The sequence below is a fragment of the Eumetopias jubatus genome, unplaced genomic scaffold (assembly GCF_037043125.1).
Source record: "Eumetopias jubatus isolate StellerSeaLion01/CBP00866 unplaced genomic scaffold, mEumJub1_p1.0 scaffold_14, whole genome shotgun sequence".
NCBI lineage: Eukaryota > Metazoa > Chordata > Mammalia > Carnivora > Otariidae > Eumetopias > Eumetopias jubatus.
This window is the reverse complement of record NW_028274820.1, coordinates 89,056,211-89,080,760: the sequence shown is the minus strand read 5'-3', so window position 1 is coordinate 89,080,760 and position 24,550 is coordinate 89,056,211. Positions and strand designations below refer to the sequence as shown.

The following is a 24,550-nucleotide window of genomic DNA, read 5'->3' as shown; positions in this document are numbered from 1 at the left end:
TACCACATCCTCAGACACAGGCTGCTGGAAGTTTTTGTTGTCGTTTACCCACGCCTGGTATCCTGCTGCTAATGGAATACAAAAAGGTCTCCTCACTACATCATCTTGGTGAAAGAAACCTAGTTTTATAAGCTTCCATTTAGAGGATCACTAGAAAATAAGAACAGAGGGGGAAAAAAACCTTTAGAATTGAATTATATTGTATTTCTGAGTATAAATGGACATGATTAGGAATTTTATAGCACCTCAGTAATCCAGTAACTAATAAATTGTCTACCTTACACTAGCATCAACTATCTTTTATACAATTTTAGCTTTACATAGAAATACCCTTCTAGGCAGCAAAATTACAAAGAACAGAGAAGGTAGAAAAGATCATGCCAAGGTTTCCAACTTGGATAATGTAAGCAATAGCGGTGGCACTGGCAAAGACTGGAAAGCACTTAACAGATTTATAGCAATTATTAACAAATCTTTACAGTAAATAACAGTATAAGATAATTTTAAATCTTTTTTTTAAGAGTTTTATTTATTTATCTGACACAGAGGGAGAGAGAGAGCGTGCACAAGCAGGGGGAGGCAGAGTAAGAGGGAGAAGCAGGCTCCCAGCCGAGCAGGGAGCCCGACACAGGGCTCAATCCCAAGACCCTGGGATCATGATCTGAGCCAAAAGCAGACGCTTAACCAACCGAGCCACCCAGGCGCCCTATAATTTTAAAAGCCTCTGATTGTCCACATACATTTAGGAGTTAACTTGTCAACCACATAACCAGTTAAATCCTACTGGGAACAAGATGTGGGATGGACACAGACTGGAGTGTGTGTGAGTGTGTGTGTGTGTGTGTGTGTGTGTGTGTGTGTGTGTGTGTGCGCTGAATGTATGTATCTAAGTATGCAAGCACAGACATATAACAAAACCTGATTAGGAGAGGTCAATGAACCCCAGGTTCAGATTCCACTGACAACTACTGAATGCCTACTATGTGTCCCATACAATATCTCACAAAAGCCACACTGTGAGGAATTACTATTATCCATGTTTTATAAATGAGTAAAGTGAGCCTTGGTGAAGTTCTGTGATTTAAACAAGATTACTCAGGGGTAAGTGTATGCCTTCAGCTCAGGTCATGATCCCGGGGTCCTGGGATCGAGTCCCTAGCCCACTGTCAGGCTCCCTGCTCAGCGGACAGTCCGCTTCTCCCTCTCCCTCTGCCCCTCCTCCCACTCACATACTCTCCCTCTCTTTTGCTCTCACTCTCATTGTCTCTTAAATAAATAAATCTTTAGATAAAATAAAATAAAATACAATGAAATGAAATAAAACAAGATTATTCAACAAGTTAGTCACAGAGCCAGAATTTAAACATACATCTTCTAAATAAAAGCCTATTTTCCCCCACCACCCCATGCTAATCCCTAAAAATGCCTTTATTTCTTACCTTAGCCAAAAGGCAGATTTTTTTATATTTTCCCAATCTCAATGCCCAACACTACATGAATGGAGTAAACCAGAAACACAATTATTACCTTAACAGCCTTATAATGCTCCCTAGGAGATGTCCCACAGATATCGACAAATACAACCAGAGTTCGGGAATCTGTTAAACCTCTTACTCTAATACTAGGTATCAATCAACTGGTGACAAGTTACAAAAAGGAGAAAAATCTCAATACTTTCAAGTAATGTCTTCATATTCTGCTTCCTGGAATGAGTTTTAACTGAAGTAATTGAACTGTTTCCCATAAAGCCTTATAAAATAAAGACTTTGTCAAAAGGAAGTGAAATATATACTCTTTGTATTCAAAGGCTCTAGATTTCTACCTACAGTCTATAGCTTTTGCACAGTGATTCTCAACTTCATTAAGGGTCCAGTCTATAAACCTATCCTTCATGGCATACAACTCCACTTATCATGCAAATGTGGCTCCTTCAAGAACACTGCCTCAGATACAGGGTAATCTACGCTATGCTACATTTAATTTATACATACATTACTCCGGAAGAGCAGAGTAGGGAGGAAAGGCTGATAAAATGGATTCCTCCATCCACAAGGGTGATTAGGAAAGAAAAGAATACTAGTAAATAGATAGCAAGCCTCCATTAACTTGTCTCACTTTTAGATAATTAGTTGTGAATTTTTTAAGGCAAGTGACTCATAAGGGAGGGTGCAAATTTATTGTCTTCTACAATCTAATAATCTTGGCAGCTATGAAAGTTATCTATTTATTGATGGGCAACTGTAATTTATCTTCCCTAGGTAAAATGCAGTTATTTAAATGTTTTTCTCCTTTTATGAACGCTGGCCTCAGCAGTAAGCATGTAAATGACTTCACAAGAACAAAAACGTTCATTAAATGTCAATAAAGCCCAAAGCAAAGCTATAAACTGTCAGAAAATGCTATAGGAGGTCAGCGAGGTCAGCGATGGACCACCAAGCTCAGACAGAGGAGTGAATTCAAGACTGTGATGCTAAAAGCTGGGCAGGGAAATCAGGACCAAGGATTCTAGCTGTTGCTTTGCCATTAAGTCTGTGTGTGACCTTTAGAAAGTCACCTGATCTCTTTAGGCATAATTTTTCTCATTAAAAAACAGAGGAGTTGGATTATATTCATTTATTCAGAAAACATTTACTGAGCACCTACTCTTTTACAGTCCTGACCTAGGTGGAGTGGATACAGCAGTGACCAAAACAGACAAGGTACCGGATCACAGAGACCGTCCATTCCAGTGGGAAGATGGATTCGTTAGAAACCCTCCAGCTCTAAAATTCTGTGACCGTTCAAAGCTTCAGGTCATAACTCATTCCAGTACACATGATGTTCCAAAAGGCAGGAAACAAATGGTAAACTTATTTTTAACAGTATGTCAGTTACATTTCAAACAATATGCCCAATTTGGTGGGAATATAACATGGTGCAGCCAATTTGGCAGTTTGGCAGTTCCTGAAAAAGTTAACAGTTAAATATGTTAACAGGGTTAACATATGACCTCAAAATTCCATTCCTAGGTATACACAAATTCTAAATACATCTTCACGTAAGAACCTGTACATGAATGTTCACAGCAGCATTATTCATAATAGCCAAAAGTGGAAACACTCCAGAAATGCCTCAACTTACCAATGGATACATCAAATGTCCACACAAAGGAGTATTATTAGGAAATAAAAAGGAATGGTGTATTGCTACATGCAATAAAATGGATGAACCTGAAAAACATGATGCTAAGTGAAAGAAGTTAGTCACAAAAGATTATGTATTATACCATTCCACTTACATGAAATGTTCAAAATAGGTAAATCCATAAAGAGAAAGTAGATTGAAGGTTGCCAAAAGGCTAAGAAGGAGGAATGGGAGGGAACTGCTAATGGTGAGTTACTGCTGATGACTAGGTTCCTTTTTGGGATGGTGAACACGTTCTGGGACTAGGCAGTGATGAGGGATGCATAACCTTGTGAATATACTAAAAACTACTGAATTGTACACCTACTAAACTACTGAATTTTAACTATTGCATTGTACACTTCAAAATGATGAATTTTATAGGACGTAGATTCTATCTCAATTTTCTTAATCTTGAAAACTAAAACAATTACGGAAAAATACTGATCCCAATAGGTAATAAAAATCAAAGTGGCATATTGAAATATAAAGTAGATGATATGCTAGTGAAATATTTACAATATTCAGATTAAGATTTCAAAGTAAATTTTACACTTGGCTCATTATTTTGGGCCCAAGGCAAACACTGTAAAGTCAATTAAAAGATATGAAAAGCCATGTTTCTATCAGTTCTCTCTCTAATATTCTATTATAAGTCTTTATTGTTCCAGTATGCTTGCGCCTAAATCAATATACTCCCTATTTCTCCTTCTTCATTGTTCTTCTAACCCATATTATTAATTACCTCAATCCCTATTCTCAAATCATATCTCTCTTGGTTAATACTTTCCCTGCCTCTCCAGCCTTTCTAAGACACCAATATTTCTACCATCCCTTTAATCAGCTTTGACATGATCATAACAAATTAGTATTCTTAGATATATAAGGTATATATCCAAGCTATATATATATTCTAGATATATAAAGTATATCTAAGAATACTAATTACTTTGAAATCTCATATTAGAGACAGAACTGATAAACATTCCTTCACTACGCGAGGGCCTGCATTATAAATATAATAAAATATTAGCATAGAGTGATGGCCATCTGTTCTGAGATTGTTGCTTCTTCCTGATCATTCTATGGCATGTGCTCTAGTTCATGGCACATGCTTATGGCCACTGGAATGGCATTTAGGTGTCAATGAACAACAAAGTCAAGGGTCAAGAAATCTGAGTAATCCTCTGAGAAGCTCAAGAGGGAAAGAACTCCTTAGAGCTCAGTCTGGTTGGGTCTGACCAGAAACTTATTTGTGGTAGAGAAATTTTACAATCTACTACACAAGTCTATAGACAGAATAGCTGCTCCTCACATCAGACCAAGTGAATAAAACTGGAAAATTTTAAATCAGGACATTCTCTATGCTGAGGTTTAATAATCCGTAGACATACAAATCACTGTCTTCTGAGAGCTGAATTTTAAGCTTCCATTAGGCTGGAGCACTTTTACCATGATCCTATCAGTCATAAACTGAGAAGCTAAATACCCTATTTCTCAAACTCTTGAAAGCATCACAGACTGAAAGCAAATAATTTGCAAACACAAGGTAGTTACATCTCTCATCCTTTTCTGTAATAAAAAAAAAAATTGATTTTATCCTCAAAATATACCAATTGATTTTTCTCTTCCTTTTAATCAGGATTATTAAAAAGTAGTATAATTGCTCTACATGGGAATCTCAATCTGAAAGGAGGAACAGCAGAACAGGGGATCCCCAAGGTGTGTGTGTGTGTGTGTGTGTGTGTGTGTACTGCCCTCACTTTTTGGCCACTAAATTTAGCCTTCTGAATTTTAACCTCTACCATGGCAATCCATGGAAAGGATAGCAAAGAGAGCCCCCAAAGGCAAGCTGTTGATTTTGGCCACTAAATTTAGCCTTCTGAATTTTAACCTCTACCATGGCAATCCATGGAAAGGATAGCAAAGAGAGCCCCCAAAGGCAAGCTGTTGATTTACAGAGTTCAGCAGTTCAACCTTCCTATGCCACCCCCATGTTCTCTAGCACCCCAATGCACATGTAACCACTAGATGGCAAAATAAGGTTGGAGAGTAGCAGATACAAACTAATCCAAGACACAAAATACTCAGTTTTGCTTTTGGAGTTGATGTTAAAAATTCCTCCTCTACCAAAAATTAAAGCAAAAGTGTATTTTGATTCTTCTTCCTGTTTTGTGAACAGATGATTAATCACAGAGTTTGGCATGCCGTAAGATAATCATTTCTAAACTATGTCAAAATGTCAAAGTTGTTGATGAAAATGCACAGAGGTGAGCAAAATGCCTAAGATTTAGCATACAGAGAGCAAACAAAACAGTAACCTAGGGAAGGTGTATATCACCCTGTTGAGGGAAGCATTCAGTGGATTAGCATGGCCTGAAAAGTTGGATAGAAAAACAATTACTCCTTATCCCATCCAAAATACTGCCTAGCTCATGAGACATCTGATATATAATCGAAGTGAATGACTCACAAGAATTGATAATCTTGAAAGAATAAAAGAACTCATCTAATTACCCCTGATGTACCTCAAGAAGGATACACATTCAGGAGGATGGAAAGTGACAGCAGGATGCAGAGGTTTCTTTAGAATGTGTGGGCACCAAGCAGACTTTAGAGTCATCTTTTCAAAAGGAACCAAATCACTCATTAGCACAAAAGGCAGAGACCCACACCGTGGATCACACTGTCAATATGAACTGTTCAATTCCCTGTGTTGCCTTAAGAGAGGAAACGTCTGAAGTTCGCCAGGGAACATCAAAAGATGTTCATGAAAACAATCAAGAGAAAGTCGATCTGGACTGAACTACATGAGTGATAATATTCAATAATAAAAACTTCTGTATGACATAATGATGCTGATGATGGCATTTGTTTAAAGCAAAAAAGCCCCACAATTAACAATTCTTTCTTCACCATGTATGTACACAAATACTATCTTTAGAGCTGCCCTTGGCAAGGCAAGGATAGCAAGACAAAGCACAGTTTTCACAATTTCAATAAAGCATTTCTGAAACAAAGGCAAAGGAACCAAGTATTTATCATTTTCCATAGGAAAATCAGCAGAAAATTGAGTCATGTAAATAAACTTACCATAAACATCCAACAGATACTATTATTATCCCACACTTCATGAGCAACAGTTATTTGCATGTAATTAATTTGCTTATTTCTGGTGCCTCAGACAATATAATATGTTTATCAGCTTGGTTTCTCAACAATAAGTGTTTAACTCTTCCTTTTATATTTATAAGAAAATATTTATCTTGCTCTTCCCTTGACAGATTCAGAGCCATCTGCAGGCATAACACACAGAGCTGCTTCTGGGGCGATTGCAGACATAACCCCAACGGGGGCATGACGTCACAAACTTTAGGGTGAACACAGTTGAATGTCATTCTGAACTGGGTCATTTTGGAAAGCTGCATAAGCCAGTAAAACAATATAACCTATATAACCTCCACGTTAAGAAAACGTGGTTCTGAAATCAGTCCTATGCGGTTTGACTACAATTTCCCTGGCTTCCATGTCATTTCAGCACCCGTTATGTAAGGCAAGCGACAGAAAGCACAGAGCTCTCATAATAGGTGCTCTTTTTACTACGCAGTGCCAGCTACATAAGCACCCTTTCATTACATAACATGAGCTATCGGGAGCACAGAACTCTTATATTAACTATCCTTTTTAGTGTACAATGCTAGCTACAGAAGTACCCTTTTCACACACAATGCTAGCTTATAGGCAACACAGAACTGTTCAAATCACCCTCAGATAAGGGTGGCCTGGTCATCTTGGGAGAGCAAATAGTTTCCCTGAGCAAGTTTTTTTTTTTAAATTTCATATCTGAGCTTCTGTTTTGTCTTGTTTCCATTTCCAGCTTTGCCTACATCCCTGTAATTCCCTCCACCTACTTTGATCAAGAAAGGTACATGTGGCCATTCGGCCTGGCCTGCTTGCAGTGCTCTGAGGCAAAAGGCAAAAATGATAGGTCCCAAAGCATCAATCAGGACCTTAGCACCAAGTGAGGGACAAAAGGGCTTAGCAGGGGGGAAAAAAAAAAAGTTTTTAAATGACTTTAAGTAATACTATCAAAAAAAGATAACAATTACCTTGGTTGCCTGCGTGGCTCAGTCTGTTAAGCCTCTGCCTTAGGCTCAGGTCATGTCCCAGGGTCCTGGGATCAAGTCCTGCATTGGGCTCCCTGCTCATCAGGGAGTCAGCTTCTCCCTCTTCCTCCCCCTCCCCACCCCCACCCTCCACCCCTGCTCATGTGTGCTCTTTCTCACAAAAATAAAATCTTAAAAAAAAAAGACCGCCTACAGGAGTTGCACATAGTACTTATTTTTCTTTCTTCTGCCTGATATTATAGGTGGTCATTTACATGTCCATCTCAGTAAATTAAAAAGTGCTTGAGGACAAGGATCATATTTCTTGATTTCACATTTCTAAAACATCCTGAAAAAAAAAATACTCAATAAAGAATATAATTGGCCTTTAAAAACAAATTACGTAGGGGAGAAAAAGGAGTAAGTAGTTTGGGGATTAAAAAAAAATTTTAAGTACCATATTCATTGGCCTTCAGCTCTCTAGTTGAAAGTAACAGAAAACTCAAAATAGCTTAAATTAAAAAGGGAGTTTAATTTATGAATTTAGAGGTCTATTATGCAACGCAAAGGCAAAAATGTAGCCAGAACTAAGAAAAGCAATAGGGAAATGGAAAGCAGACAAGATCCCTCAGAGTGAGTCCTCTCCGTCCATTATTCTGATTCTTTCTGCAGGTCTAATTTCCCTCTACCCTCTGTGACAAGCTTTCTCTATTACTCCACATAAAAGAAGGTAGCTACGCTAAAGCTTCCTTGGCTTCTAGTCTCCTCACATTAGATCAGCAAGGCCAGAACTGTTTTTTGTTTTTTTTTTTTTTAGATTTTATTTATTTATGTATTTATTTGATAGAAAGCACTTGCGTGCACACATGAGCAGGGGCAGGGAGGTGGTGGACAGAGGGAGAGAGAATCTCGAGCAGACTCCTCGCTAAGCACGGAGCCCCATGCGGGGCTCAATCTCAGGACCCTGAGATCATGACCTGACTCGAAATCAAGAGTCGGATGCTCAACTGACTGAGCCACTCAGGTGCCCCATGAACTGTCATCTTCTGGTCCCAAATTCAAATTCCAAGATGGGGAATCTGTGTGGCACTGTCTGGTTCAGGCATCGAACCCCTGCTCTGACAGACTGTGGCCAGATGGGCAGGATCAAGGCACAATCATGACTTTCAGGTGCCCATTTCTGTGGGAAGAGGATGGCACTGTGCATCGGGCACATACAACAAAAGAAGTCCACTGCAACATTACAGACGGCTTTACGGTTTGCCAACAACTGTTCACACCATAACCCTGCAAGAGAGGGAGGCTAGAACTCACAAGAAAACAGGGGCTGAGGATAGTTCAAGGACCTCCCCAGGGTTTCTCAGCTATTAGGACAGGGATAAACACCCACGTCCAGTACTTCCCACCAACTCCCATCATCCAAATCGAACAGTGAAAAAGAACAACGCTTTTTCAAAAAGTCAAAGTTAGGAACTCACAAACTCTGAAAGAAGTGTCTGACAGCACCACAAAAGCGGAAAACACAATGTTTAATTGGAGGTGGGGGAGAGGATTGTTAGTGTGGGCAACAGGAGACACGACAAATTCTCTGATGTGAATAAGCCTTTAACACAGATCATTTTCAAGTCTTTAAAACAACTGACCTGACTAAGCCGAGCCCAAAGAACTTTCTTCTCCCTCCACGAAACTCTTTTGGCATCTACCATCTATAACACTGCTTCTTACCATGCAATCACCTGGGGAGTATAGTTAAGATGTAGATACTGGCAAGACAACCAGGACTCCAAGATGGCATCAGTCGTGCCAGTGAAGGAGAAGAAGCTCATGGATGTGAAACTAGGAGAGCTGCCCAGCTGTATACTGATGCGGGGTTTCACCCCTAAGGGCATTGCTGGAGCATTTCAAAGGGGTTACTACCGGTATTACAACAAGTATGTCAATGTGAAGAAAGGGGGCATTGCTGGGATTTCTATGGTGCTGGCAGCTCATGCATTTTTCAACTACTGTCGTTGTTACAAGGAACTCAAACACAAGTGGCTACGCCAAGTACCACTGAAGAGGGCCCAGTGTGGAGGCACATTCGGCATTCCTGACCATGACCTTTGCCTGGCACCCTTGAATCCTTTCATATTCTAATTCAGAATTAACATCCAATAAAAGATGACTGGTAAAAAAAAAAAAAGATGTAGATACTGACTTAGTAAGTGCCACAGACAGACGTTAAGATGGCCCTCATGACCCCCACCACTTCCTGGTATCCGCACTTTTGTGTAATTCCCTTCCCCTGAGCCTGTGACTTGCAGAATATAGCAAAGATGACAGGATGTCACATTATGTTATATAAGACTTTGTCTTGCTAGTAAACTCTCTCTCTCTCTCTCTCTCTCTCCACTACCCGCCCTGTTAGTCTCCACAGTTAGCTGGCTTTGAAGCAGCAAGCTACCAGGAATCCTGGGGCATCAAGGAAATGAATTTGGACAACAATCGAGGAAGGCTGGAAGCAAATTCCCTCCAGTCAAACCTCAGAAGTAGGCTGAAACACCTAGCCTGCAGCCTGGTGAGAGACCCTGACGAAGAGGAACCAGCTAAGCTGCCCAAACGCCTGACCCCCAGTAACTGTGACATAATAAATATGTGTGCTTTTTTCAGTCAATAAGCCTGTGGTAATTTATAAGGCAACCACAAAAACTAATAAAATAGGTCTAGATGGGGGCCTGAGATCTGAGCCTCCCACTCTGAAGAGCCCTACTACTCATCTGACACCAACATGCGCTGCCTTCTGTTCGGGCTCACCTTTCAAGTTGCTCTTGTCCCCATCAGACTACAACCTCTTTATAATACATAGCATTATACTCCATGGCTCCCAGGACAGTATTCAATTAATATGTGCGGGCTGGCTCTCTTCATGTCACTGCTACCTTCCTGGTCTCTCACTTTATTGAGATGCCGGTTTATCCTTTTAAATCAGCTTCACATCAAAACACCACCATGAGGTGGCAAATTTCTTTACTGTTGATTCTCAAAAATCACTTCTTAATTCTTTCAACAATGAGTGCTAAGTTAGAGTTGGAGAATTTCAAACTTGCCTCTGTGAAGAAGCCGTATTCTCCTGCCTTGAACTTCCTTTCCCTCCTTGACATTTTCCCAGTCCTACTGACCATACATCAGCTCATCTGCCCCCGATACTGTTATTCCATAATCACCAACATTCTCACTAGATGATTCATCTGACGTCCCTCAAATTGAAACCACCTTGTTATTTTCTTGAAATCATTTCTCTGCTCTACCCCTCTTTACCTCTAGCTAGACACCCTGCTACTTGAAATAACACTGATATTCAGAGGAGCCGGCTGTACTACATTCCTTGAATTCACTCATACCAGAAAGATCATATTGAACCACTTAATCACTTCTAAACACAGCCAAGGATGACCTTTTCCTAACATTGGAAATATCAGATGTCCTTACAATATTTTCCCATGAATGTCCATTTCTTTTCTTTTTAAATTTAAATTCTAAAATCTTATCATGTATGAGGGCTTTTATCTAATCCTACATCCTACAGAAGAGTTGCTATAAAACAGCTGGCCAATCAATTACAATGGTCTCTCAGTCCCAGAGTACATTCGCCAGCACTACTCTTCTCAATTCATCTTCTATCTGACAATATTTATGATAATCCCAAAAGTAGTTATAGGTAATGGTATACATAATGATTCCAAACAGGTTAAAAAAATATATAGAATCCAGGGAGTGATAGCTATAGCAGAACCTTAAGAGGTAGGTCATGTATATTCAGAAAAGATTTTTCCAGAGATTTTGTTATGGTCCCTTGAAGACTGTGGCTCCTACCCTCACCCCAAGAGAATCAATATACTGACCCATTTTTTCTCACCAGCACATCCCCAACCTATGCACATTTCAGACTTTCTTCTTAGTAAATCTAACACATTGTTTTCCATGAATGCTGTGCCTTCAATTACATAGTATCTTAGCAGTGGGACATGAAAGCAAGAGACTGATTATTCAGTGTTCTCTAGGAACCAACACACAATTTTAGCAGGACAAAGAGCTAACTGGCCATCTTTGTGATGCAAGCTATTTTTCCAGTCCTTTTGCATACAGATGAAGCAAGAGATACTATGGCAATCAATGCTAAATTTCTGGGCACTCATGGACCATATCCAAAAAAAACAAAAAAAAACAAAAAAAGATTAAGTTGGGGATCCTACAAGATCACAGCCTACAGCTTATATATGCTAAGCACTGAGCTGAGAAAGAAACAAATACATGAATTCTGTACTAATTAGTTGTCCTTTATATCCTGGACTTGGTGATATGTTACAGGACATTTTCTTCACAAGATGGATGAAACTGATAAAACTGCTATGTTCTTTCTATGACTAAGAGGAGATAAAAGGGGGGAGAAAAGCTAGAAAACAATTATTTAGAAACTGTTTTCCAGTAAAAACAGAAAAAACATTTAGTTATTAACAGTATGGCCTTAGGGGGCCCCTGGGTGGCTCAGTCAGTTAAGCGTCCAACTCTTGATTTTGGCTCAGGTCATGATATCAGCACATCCATGCTGGGTGTGGAGCCTGCTTAAGATTCTCTTTCTCCCTCTCCTTCTACCCCTCCCCAACTCCCTCCATTAAAAAAACAAAAAACAAAAAACCAATATGGCCTAAACTCAAAATCAAAAATTCATGTATCAATTGTAAAAAGACAGTAAAAAGAAAACCATGTGAAAACTTTGTGTATAAAAAAGTTCATGTTTCACTGCACAATCAAATTTAAAAATCCTTAGTTTTTGTTTCAAAGAAGTTAATGATAGTTATTCACTCTAAAATGAAATTTTAAATGAAGGTAAAACCACATGGACCCCAAAGGTACTGATGAGATGGAGTGGTTGAGAATTCCTGCAAGCAATGGCAGATAGGACTGATGGGGTGATACTGTTAATGTGAAGAGTGAAGAGGCAGAAAAAAAGAGGTAACTATGGCCCAGGAATTCCCACTTGTCTTCAATCTTTGGCCCTTTTCTGTCCATAAATGATATCCAATCTAGCCTGGACTCGCAGTCATTACATTTTTTCTGCTCTTAACTAGAAACTACATTTTCTTACCCTATCAAACTTGTGATCATAGACTCTTTTAACACCCTAAGTGGTAGAAAGGTTTTTAGCTGACATGCAGTCAGAACTTCCATCTTCACATCCCAGCCCCTCTTTGAATCCTTCCCCTAACAGGAGACTCCCTATCTCTGGAAAACACTGTATTCCAATATTAGATAGCTCTATTATTGGCAAGTTTTTCTACTCAGCAGAAATCTGTCTTACTTCCAGTTACTTAGCCTGAGTTCTGTCCGCTCATAAAATAGAATTGAAAGAATTACGTACCCATACGGGAACTGTTCAAACATTTAAAAGGAAATTACTATGTCTCCACCAAATCTTTCATTTGCAGCCCTGTGAATCCCTTCCTTTATATTGCACGTTCTGTGTGCTTTTCTTCAATCCCAGCTTCCAAAGCATAAAAATCATATATTCACATAGACCTCATCATTCACACTATCTAAATTCAAGTGAACTCTCGATGTTGCCAGACAATGCATTCAGTCCTCTGCCTTTTATTTCTTCGCCCATACAAAGATATTGCAAATGCTCTTCATTCTCTGTAATAACCTTACATTGTCACCTCCAATACTGCAGGACCTTCAACACACACAGGGCACTGGCCACACAGCCCGTCATCCTTCTCTACTCCAACAGTGGCTTACCCCGCCTCCCTCCACCCCTCCTTTACAAAATCTAACCCTGCCATCCTTTCTGTGACTTCTGGAATTACTTTCCTCAATTATATCCTCTCAAATACCTGGGAAGGGAGGAGCTCTGAGGGACTACTACCATTTATTGAGCCTGAATTAGGTATTTTGTACACCCTTTGCACACACTGTTATCATTCAATTGTTCCAAATTTTTGATGGCTTTCCCATAAGGTCTCTCCATGCTGAATAAAGTTGTTCCTTTTAAAATTAAGATACATTATTTATGCATCTACTATATGCAAAGTACTGCGGTTGGCAGTGGTACAAAGATGAATAAATCACCCATTACTCCTTCATTCAAAGGATCTTAAGAGTTAGAAAAACAGCCATATATGCAAATAACATAATGCTTTTAACAAGGGAGGAAGGAGAGAAGATACGAATAAAGAAGTAGTCCCTCTCACGTTTCTAAATCAGAACACTGTTGCTGTGGTGCCGATTAGAAACTCCAACCTGTTCACCTGGATGATGGTCAAGTACTAAACCAAGTTCAATGCACAAGGCTAAATCAAGTGCTTTGATCCATCCTTCCTTTTAAGCTATTGCCCTATTTCTCTTCTTCAACTCACTGACCTTTTGAATGTGTTTTACTCTAATTTTTGCACACACCATATACTGCTTACCTCCTACAATTTAAATCTCACTTCTAAAAATCACAACTCCATCCTTGGAGGATATTAATGAGCTGATTACTAAATTAAAAAGTGGTGTTTTTTAAAAAAGAAAAAAAAGAAGAAGAAGAAGATAGCAGGAGGGGAAGAATGAAGGGGGATAAATCGGAGGGGGAGATGAACCATGAGAGACGATGGACTCTGAGAAACAAACTGAGGGTTCTAGAGGGGAGGGGGGTGGGGGGATGGGTTAGCCTGGTGATGGGTATTAAAGAGGGCACATTCTGCGTAGAGCACTGGGTGTTATGCCCAAACAATGAATCATGGAACACTACATCAAAAACTAATGATGTAATGTATGGTTATTAACATAACAATAAAAAATGTAAAGGAAAAAAAAGTGTTGTTTTTTTATTTAACAAGACCACACTCTCTCCCTCTCTGCAACACGTGACAATGCTGACAACACTAACTTGTGTTTGTACTAATAAATGATTCTTCAACTTACACATTTGGACCAAATTTTATTTCTTGTATCTCACCAAAACGGAAGCATGCACCAAAGCATTTCCGAGATTTTTTTTTTTTTTTAAATCCTTCCACAGAAAAATTTTCTACTCTCACCACATCAACGATCATTTTTGGGTAGCTGCCTTTCTCTCCCCCCAACCATCTTCTTTATCTATGTATATTTTTTTTACATACATACACACACAAAAATAGAAAATAATGTAATGGACAACTATGTTTCTACCATCATGATTTAACAATATTTTGCCTTACTTGGGTCATGCCTTTATTTTTTAAGAAGTAAAATGATACAAATATAGCTAAAGACCCACTCTCCCATCTCTTCCCATTTTAATACTTTGATTATACATATATAATAAGAAACAGTACATACTATTAGCCTGTATGCTTTAAGTACACATTTTATACACACACACACACACACACTTATGAAAAAATGATCAACATCATTAATCATCAGGGAAACTCAAATCAAAACCAATCAATGAGATACTGCTTCATACCCACTAGAATGTTTAAAATAAAAACGGCCAGTAAGGACAAAGAGGAACTGAAACCAACATATGCTCCTGGTGAGACTGTAAAAGGATACAGCCATTTTAGGAAACAGATTGGTGGTTCCAACATAGTTGAACTATATATACATAGTTACCATATAATCAGCAATTCCACTCCAATGTATATACCCCCAAAAAATGAACACACGTGTCCACACAGAAACTTGTACACAAATGTTCATAGCAGCATTATTCATATTATACAGAAAGTGGAAACAACCCAAATGTCTACCAACTGATAAATGGATAAATCAAACATGGTATATTTGCACAATGGAAAATTACCTGGCAATAATAAATGAAGGACTGATACATGCTACATCACGTATCAACATTGAGATCATCAACTGTCTGAAAGCAACTAGGAGCACAGGAGCACATACAGTATAATTTCATTTATACAAAATGTCCAGAATAGCCAAATATAGAGAGACAGAAAGCAGATTAATGGTTGCCTAGGGCTGGAGAGGATGAGAGACTTGGGGATGGGGCAGAGCAGCTATGGTTTTCTTCTAGGGATAATGAAAATGTTCTAAAATTGATTGAGGTGATAGATGAACAATTCTGAATATTCTGAAATCCGCTGAATTGTATACTATATTATATACACTGCATATACCTTATTATATATATTATGTACTCTTTTACAGCTTATTAATTCAGTACTACATTTCTGAGATTCATCCCTGTGGAGAACTAGTTTATTTTAACTGCTCCAGTGCCTGGGGGGGGGGGGGGCATTACACTGCACTGATCAGTACCCCTACTCTTTTTTTTCTATTTGAAGTAGTGCTAGCAAGAACATCCTTGTTCATGTTCCTTGTATGTGAGTGACAGCTTTCTAGGCTAGCAGCTAAAAGGAGAATGGCTGAGTTGCAGAGTATGCACATCTTCAACTGTACCAGATATTTCCAGATTGCCTGCTAAAATATATTAGAGAGTTTACTCCCATCAGTTATATGCAAGAGTTCCTGTTTCTTCTCAACCTTGCCAACACTTGGTATTAGCAAACTGATTAGGTTTTGCCAATCAATGGGTGTAAAATGGAATCTCACCGGGGTTTTACTTTTCATTTCCCTAATTATTAGTGATGCTGAGCAACTCTCATCATAACTGACTGCATTCAGTCTTCTTCCTCTGTGAAGTGCCTAGTCATATCCTTTGCCTGTTTTCTCCTGAGTAGTTTGGTTTTTTCTTACTGATTTGTATGACTTTTTCCAAACTCTGAATACTTACTTTTAATCCTTTAGAAGAGTTGCAAGTATGTACTCCCAGTCTGTGGTCTGCCTTTTCATTTCCTTTTTAGTGCCTTTTGTTATATCGAAGATTTTTATGTTAATGTATTCCAAAATGTCAGTCTTTTCTTCTAGGGCTTATAATTTTTATGTCTTAAGGAATTCTTCCCTATCACAATGTCATGGAAAACCGCATTGTATGTTCTCTTATGAAATTTTTAGAGTTTTGCTTTCCACATTTAGACCTATAACTCATCTGGAATTTAGTTTTTTCTGTAGTGGTAAGTGGAGATTTAATTTTATTTTTTCCATATAGATAGCTCTAAGTCCATTTATTATTTGTCAAATCCATCCTTACCCCACTAATCAGTAACTCCTACATTACTTTCAAATCTGTATTAGCTATTTTATAATCACCAAGATAATCATTGATTCAGGCTAGAATCAAAACTGGATGCAAGAACTATCTGGTGAAAGGTTAAGAAAGTGGATAAACAAATGGTCTCTAGATATCACTCTATAGATTGCTTGTTATAAAGATCTGTCCCTTTACAATGAAAAGAGCTGGAGGAAATATCTTCATCAAGTGATAAAACCCAGCATGACCAATAACAGAACAAGGCGATATATACTTCCTGACATGAAAATGGAAAGCACACAATACCTCCTATGAGGTATTTAGTGCCACGCTTGGCCAAACTGAATCTGATCAGGAGGAATGAATCAGACAAATCCAAATGTGGGAGATTCTTACAAGACAACTTGGTCTGGACTCTTCAAAATTATCAAAAACAAGGATCTGGAAAGGACTGTTCCAGATTAAAGAACATTAAATAGGCAGGACAAACAAAAATCTAAAATACAATCCTTGCATGGACCCCAAGTTATTCTTAAAAGCCCAACTGTAAAAGATATTTTTGAATAATTGGAGAAATTTGGATATGGACTGCATATTAAATAATATTGTATCAATATCGTGTTTAATAACAGTACTAAATTCAGCCATGTAAAAGAATGCTCTAATTGTAAGAAGACACAGGCTAAAATATTTAAGGATAAAGTGTCCTGATGTGTGTCATAAATACACACATATTTCTATACCTTTTTGTGTGGGTAAAAATTTTAAGAACTGGCAAATGGAGGTAACAGTTCTATTAATGTTTACTGTACTGTTCTTTCAATATTTGTTTGAGTTTAAATTAAAAAAAAAAAGCTGGAAGTAAAAGTTACACTGCCTCTCGTAACTTCTATTTTGAACTACTACTGCCTTTTGCAATTTCATCTTTGACCCCCACTGTCATTTTGATATTGTAACTTTTCCCCAGTATAACCTCCCCTTCTAACTTTCCAATTTCTATGTTGCTTTAGCATCACTTTCTCTATTAGACTCAAAATCCTGTATTCAATTTGTAGGATACTATGAGGTCATTAATAAAAACCGTAACACTTATTGAGACCAACTTGGTTGATTTTTACAATTATGGTTTAAAAATTATTTTACCTAAACAGACCAGTAAGTGGAGAAAGAATGTGTAACTCTGAAGAACTAAACTGATAAATCTATAACAGACAAGGTAACTCAAAGAAGGATTCTCAAAAGAAAGCTCATCCAAAGACATTCTTCATCAGAGAGATTGCATACAGGCTTGTTCCAACACCAGACCTCTTGGAACAAGAAGCCATCAACTGACAAGACATCTTGGAGTCACAGGGTACAGCTGATAAGGTATCAGGATCTTCTATTAACCCAAAGTTCTGGGATGCATCATCAATATGCAAAGCAGACTTCCAGATCTCTGCCTGAGGAAGTACTGATGCACCCCAGCATCTGCGCATGCACTCCAGCACTGTGCAGTATTCCCAGATTCTGTGAAGCCTCAGGGCTATAAGCAAGTTGTCCTGACTTTGTGAGAATTTGACCACTGCTGGCCCAATGCAGAATCTTTCATCAACCTACTTTTAATAAGCATTTCCTGAGTGCCCATCATACGCCATAAACACCCTTCCCGGCACCAAGAAATCAAACATGAATACACCACGGGCCCTGGGCCCAGGAAGGTCATAATGAAAATGGCTACATAAACACAAAAGTCCCTCAGTGTGCCAAGTCTGAGGAACAAATGTATACAATATGCAGACCAGGAAGTTAACAATTCTGTTTAAGGAACTGAACAGGAACGTAGAAGACTGACTAGAATTTCACCAGGTGGACCACAGAGACAGGGCGCACAAGCAAGAGCAAACAGCAGGTCCACAAGCAAAGATGCCTAAGAGCAGCACATTTCCTGGCCTGCTGCGCTCGCTGTCGGAACACAAAGGTTAGGAGATGAGAGGGGAGTACCACGATCGAGGAAAAGTTCTTGGCTGCTACACTAACAAGTGTGTAAAAGGCAAAACTGGAAGGTTTTAAGCAAGAGACGCAATGTGACGCTGTGGGTGCAGAAGGTGTGCGGGGGTGTGTGTGCACGTGTGTCAGTAATGACACTGTGATTAATAAATCTATTTGAAGGAAATAGCACTTACTAAACACTAAATATGTGCCTGACATTATCTCATTTAAGCCTCTCAACAGCCTTATGATATCTATATTAATTCCCTCACTTTACAGACCAGAAATATAAGGCAAAAAGAGGTGAATAATTTCCCAAGGCCACACAGCTGGTGGATGGCAAAGCGCCATTTCTCTCTCCTATTTCATTAGTACCTATTGACTCTTGCTTCATTCACTCTCTCATAATGATTACTCCAGACTCCCCTCTGTGTGATCCACATGGATGCCAGACTAAACATCCTAACACACTGCTTTAGCATGTTACTTCTCTGCTCAAATAATCTCAATGACCCCTTATTACCTATAAGTAAATATCCAAATTCCATAATTTAGTCTCTATCTTCCACACTCCCCAACTGGAGTTCTCAGAAAATAGCCTCCGAAACAGAGTTTAGCATGCAGGATGTTTATTTGGGAGTACTCTTGGGATCAACACCCACAGCTTCCTTTCAGAGAAGAGAAACAGGATGGAGGGAAATGTCAAGCCACACTAAAGGCCCAACAAGAGCATCAGCTGATGCCATGGGAAGCATGGAGCTAGAATGGCCCTTCAGAGTTGTGAGACAGCCTCACCTTCATGCTCCTTCACTGATCAATGTGTGCAAACCCAAGAATTGGCACCTTGGGCAGTCTCTGAAGGGGCTGATAGCCAGAGAGCGGGCCACCAAGATCTCTGATCTGATCAACAATGCAAATATGAATGGTCCCCTATTTAAAACTCTTGGACTCCACTGCCTTTCCAACAAAGTCCAAATTCATTAAGCATGGCCCACAAGCACCCATGAGGTTTATAAAAAATTAAGTCACTTGTGGGGTGCCTAGGTGGCTCAGGCAGTTGAGCACCAGACTCTTGGATTCAGCTCAGGCCATGGTCTCAGGGTTATGAAATCGAGCCCCATGTCGGTTCCAGGCTCAGCACGGAGTCTGCTTAAGATTCTCTCACTTTCCCTCTCCCTCACCTTCTCCCCCCTGCCCTGTCCCTCTCCCCACTCATATGAGAGCACACACGCGCACATAAATAAAGTCTTAAAAAAAAAAAAATTAGGTCACTTGCACAATATCCCAGAGCCAGCCAAGATGGCTAAACTGAAATCAAGCAGCAATCTGACACCAAAGTCACTTCTAATGTCTAAGATCTCACCAATACAATGCCATTGCAAGGATATGGTAGGAGATTCAAGCTAGGGATAACTAAAGAAAGACCATCTACAGCAACATTTTCTTAGGGTACTTTTACCATTTTACTAAGTCCCAACAAAACATGACTATTAAATGAGCTAAAAATGCTCCCTAATAACTCCTTTAGATGTAAGCACTGTGCAAAATAACAAGGAATTTGGATTTGAAACAACCAAATTACCAGTTTCAGCATGACCTCCATTGGAGCCCATAAATCAGAAGAAAATTCAACGAGCTGTGCAAAAGGAAAATCACTGAACTCAACAGAAAGAATCATTCTAATGTGGGCCTTCGGTAGATGGAGCTCTCCCCTCTGAATTGGTGCTGAGCCACATGGAGCAGGAAAATCTGAAGAGCTAGAAATACAGTCATTTAGACAAAGGTTCTGAACATTTGCACTGATTAAAATGCCAATCACCCTTCTCCTAAGAGCACTGGCATTAACCCTGGTGTACCAGCCGCATTTCAACTCTGAATAATGTTATTATTAAACATGAACTGAGCACCAATAATGCCTTCAGCACCTGTAAGAAAGAGACTGAGCACTTGCCTGGTAGTCTGCCATCAACCAGTGTTTTGAGAAAGCCACTCCTGGATTTTATTTTCATGGGGGGAAAAAAGAAACCCTCCAAGTTTATCTCTTCCCTTAAATTTTAATATGATTCAGGGGTTTATTTACGGGAGAATGTTCTTTATGATTGTTACTTTTTTCTCACGCTTGCTGCTGTCACATGAATTAGGCTTATGACCAGGCTCTGTTTAAATTAACTCAGGACAGGGCACCTGGGTGGCTCAGTTGGTTAAGCGACTGCCTTCGGCTCAGGTCATGATCCTGGAGTCCTGGGACCGAGTCCCATATCGGGCTCCCTGCTCAGCGGGGAGTCTGCTTCTCCCTCTGACCCACTTCCCTCTTGTGCTGTCTCTCATTCTCTCTCAAATAAATAAATAAAATCTTTAAAAAAAAAATAAATTAACTCAGGATATTTGATTCTACATGTTGTGAACATACATTTCTTTTGAGAATCCTCCTTTGAGTTACCTTGTCTGTTATAGATTTATCAGTTTAGTTCTTCAGAGTTACACATTCTTTCTCCACTTACTGGTCTATTTACCATACAATTGTGAGGTTGCAGAATTGGGCTACCCTTAGACAGATGCTAAAAAGCTATATACCTGGATGTCATTACCACAAATAAAAATGAAAATATTAAAATATCCAAATACAAATAGAAGTATATTTAATCCTCCAAATGCCCCACACAATATGCTATATCAGATAACTAAGGCCAGCCCACCAAATACTGGCCCAAAAAAAAAGCTGAATTCTGTATGGAAGCAGCCCAAGTGTCCATCAATAGATGAATGAATAAACCATGTGATACACACACACACACACACACACACACACACGCACGCACATTGGTCTATTATTCAGCCATAAAAATGAATGAAATCATGCCATTTGCAACAACATGTATGGATCTAGAGAGTATAATGCTAAGCGAAATAAGCCAGTCGGAGAAAGACAAATACTACATGATTTCACCCATATTTGGAATTTAAGAAACAAACAAACAAAAGGTAAAAAAGACACACAAACCCAAAAACAGACTCTTAACTACAGAGAGCAAACTGATGGTTACCGGAGGTGGGGTGGGGGGGGATGGTGAAACAGGTGAAGGGGATTAAGAGCACACTTATCTTGATGAGCACCGAGTAATGCACAGAACTGTTGAATCACTATATTGTACACCTGAAACTAATACAACACTGTATGTTAACTATGCTGGATTTAAAATTTTAAAAGACTTTCTCAAACAGCTGAATTCTGAAGTACTCAACAGATATCAATCAGGAATTCTGCATACTCTAGAAACTCTTACAAGGCTTAAAGTTTAGATTGTCCACTACAGAGCAGGACTACCCTTGGCCCAGCAGTCAAGTAAAAAGCAATATACTCTTATAAACTAGCTCACTAAAGGACAGGTTATTATTAGTCCATGATCCACTTAAACGGTTAGGGTCCTAGCTCCTCCTTTCAAAGGCCACACTTAGAAGTAAACTACACCAGAGAGGAACAAAACACTTGAAATTCAACATCAAGGGGAAAAAATTTGCTTTGTTATGATTTACCCCATAACTTTTAAAAAAGACAGATAGCAGGTGAGAACATACATTGAAGTGATTCAGTATAAATGACACTGCATGAGTTCCAAATAAACTATCATGTTCCACTTGACATTGGGACACAGCTTTCCCTGAGCTGGCATACTTTTGTGAACTTGAAGATAAGTTTCTCATAATCTTACCGTAATTTGTACTTAGAGATGCCTTCACTGGGCTATTTGATGTTGGGATTTTTATTCAAATTTCTTGAGAATGTCAATATGTGTTTAGATGGAATGTAAAGACCAAGAAATTGTTCTACTTTTGCTGATGCTGAGTCCTGAAAATATTAAATCTACAGGTACAAAATCTGTGAGAAGTTAGAATTCTGCACAAGTGTAAGAATGTGCTAAATGTACTGGCAGAGGTCAGAAAAAGCACAGGAAAAGGGAAATGTCTTTATAATGCATAAATGACTAAGCATATTTCTATGTAATAAGAACTCTCTAGTTTATTTCTAATGACATTTCAGAGACTACTAAAGACAAGGCTATGGTGGGTAAAGGGATTTAATGAGGATCTAGGATCTACAGATGGTAGGAAGATGCTTCAACTTCCTTCTACTTGGTTAACACTTCTATAATCAGCTATCTAAGGCCCTTCCCTTTGTATCTAAAAATGACTCTACAGATATTATACAGGATGAAGTTTAATGGTTTTTCTTTTTTTACAAAAGTGGATGAGTTGACACATTATTCTGCCAAGTTCCTTTTGATATAAAAGATGGATATCTTCAAGATGGCTGACCGTAACAATTATTTTTATATATTTCATAGTTTATAATATGTAGCCAAAAAAGAGAAAAGTAAATGACCCAAAGATCACTATTATCTGTAAATTTAGCCTTTTAAGATCATAGTTGCATCCAACAGAGTGTTGGTCCTAAGCTTTAGTAAGATGAGAGATGGTGACCTAGCACAATTTAAATGGTCTGACGGTAATGTAGATTTCAAACCAATTTTAGCACCATCTTTTGGAGACCTTAAATGTATTTATTCAAACAGAATACAAAATAAAGACAGGAGACAGATGCCCACATACGCACATTGTGAACACGTGTATAGCCACACACAGAGAAGACATTCCTCAGTCTTAACGTTCTTTTGATAATCCTACACAAACTCTAATTTCCCTAAGAGAATGCTTTTTTCTCAAATAACAATGCTTTCTTTTCTCCCTTCTCTGATATCCTGTAAGATGGATAAGTCCTGATAAGGAGACTCTGAGCTACCTTGAAACACATGCCTGACACATTATTATGATCCCTACGGGTTAACTGTGTGGTGCTCACGGACATAAAGCCATTTCAAAAGAACACGCACTATGCACTGGCTCAGCAGGATGGGCTGTCTGGAGATAGGGGCGAAAAAAAGAAAAGGCAGCAAGGCCCAGGTAAAATATAATTTCATTTCTTAGCCTGGAAAAGAGACCCCCTGCAAATCCATACGCTTAGTTCTTATGTCTTTATTTGTTAAACAAAGCTAATAATTCCAAATATTCTCTTAAGAACATCAAACACAGAAGCTAATTAATAATAATTAAGAACAAGAAACATGTACACTTCTTTTAAAATGTTAACTGACAACAGATTTCCCTGCAAGTAAGGTCCAGTGATTTCTGGTTCTTTCATTCAACTCTCCTCCCTAGCCCGCTAAGGTTAACTAACCCAGAGCCTGGAAGACCAAAGTATTTCCAACAGGCTAAATTTAACATTCTTCGGAATACCAGATCCCTGAGGTAATTAAAATATATAGAAAAGGAAGAAGGAATTAAATGAAGGATCACAGCCTGCCAGATATCTGAATAGGGCTAGTTTTTAGTATGTTCCACAGTCAGAGAAGTGGAGCAGGGGTTGGGCACAAGGATAAAATAAAGTCCTGCCCACCGCTCTGAGCTAGTGATCTCGGAAGGTAATAACGGAAATGCTCAGAGAAACAAAAGTAAATCAACTCCTCTGGTCTTTTCTGGAAATATTTGGAACATCAACAAAGAAATTTAGCCTCCAGCACATTCTGCCTCTCATAGCTGGTGATACTACACATGATTGCTTTGAGAGGATCGGGACTGGGGCGGGAGAGAGCACTACGTTTGCTGCAATGTGTAGCACAGACATTACACATGCATCTCCCCTCTCATTTAGGCAGTATGCAGGTTTTTTAAGAGGAATGAATTGAGAGAGTAAACCTGATACAGCCAAAATTCTAGTATTTTTAGACTATCAAAATGGTAGCTTTGTAGTAGGAAAACAAAACCTCAATAAAGTGGCAATAAAGCCTGATCATTCTGTTACTGTATTTTAGCCAAACATTTATAAATCTGCTCGTTTACTGTATGATCCCTCATGAGCAATGCACAGCCTATGAGTAAAAATGATGATGATTTGTCTATATACTAACCTACTGGGAGGTTTACCTGACTTTGATTACACTTCTCTTCTTACACAGTCACTCCAGATTGCTCCAGCAAGAGAAAAGTTTATGTAAGATGGTGGTAAGACAGGCTACCTGTGGTGCTTCAAAAGGTCTTTTGGTCTTTATAAAGTGTTAAATATTAAAACATGCAAAAGCAAATGAGAAGAATCACGGATACCTCTTCAATTACCTTCTCCTAGCCCCACAGTCCCAGA

General features: G+C 38.9%; 1 protein-coding gene and 1 pseudogene across 2 annotated transcripts in view; one reads left to right on the top strand and one right to left on the bottom strand.

The window, feature by feature from the left end:
* The window catches only part of EXOC4 (exocyst complex component 4), a 721,833-nt gene that overhangs the window by 569,519 nt on the left and 127,764 nt on the right, over nt 1–24,550 (bottom strand). The window lies entirely within an intron of this gene.
* On the top strand, nt 9,057–9,404 carry LOC114211604 (ATP synthase F(0) complex subunit f, mitochondrial pseudogene; annotated as a pseudogene).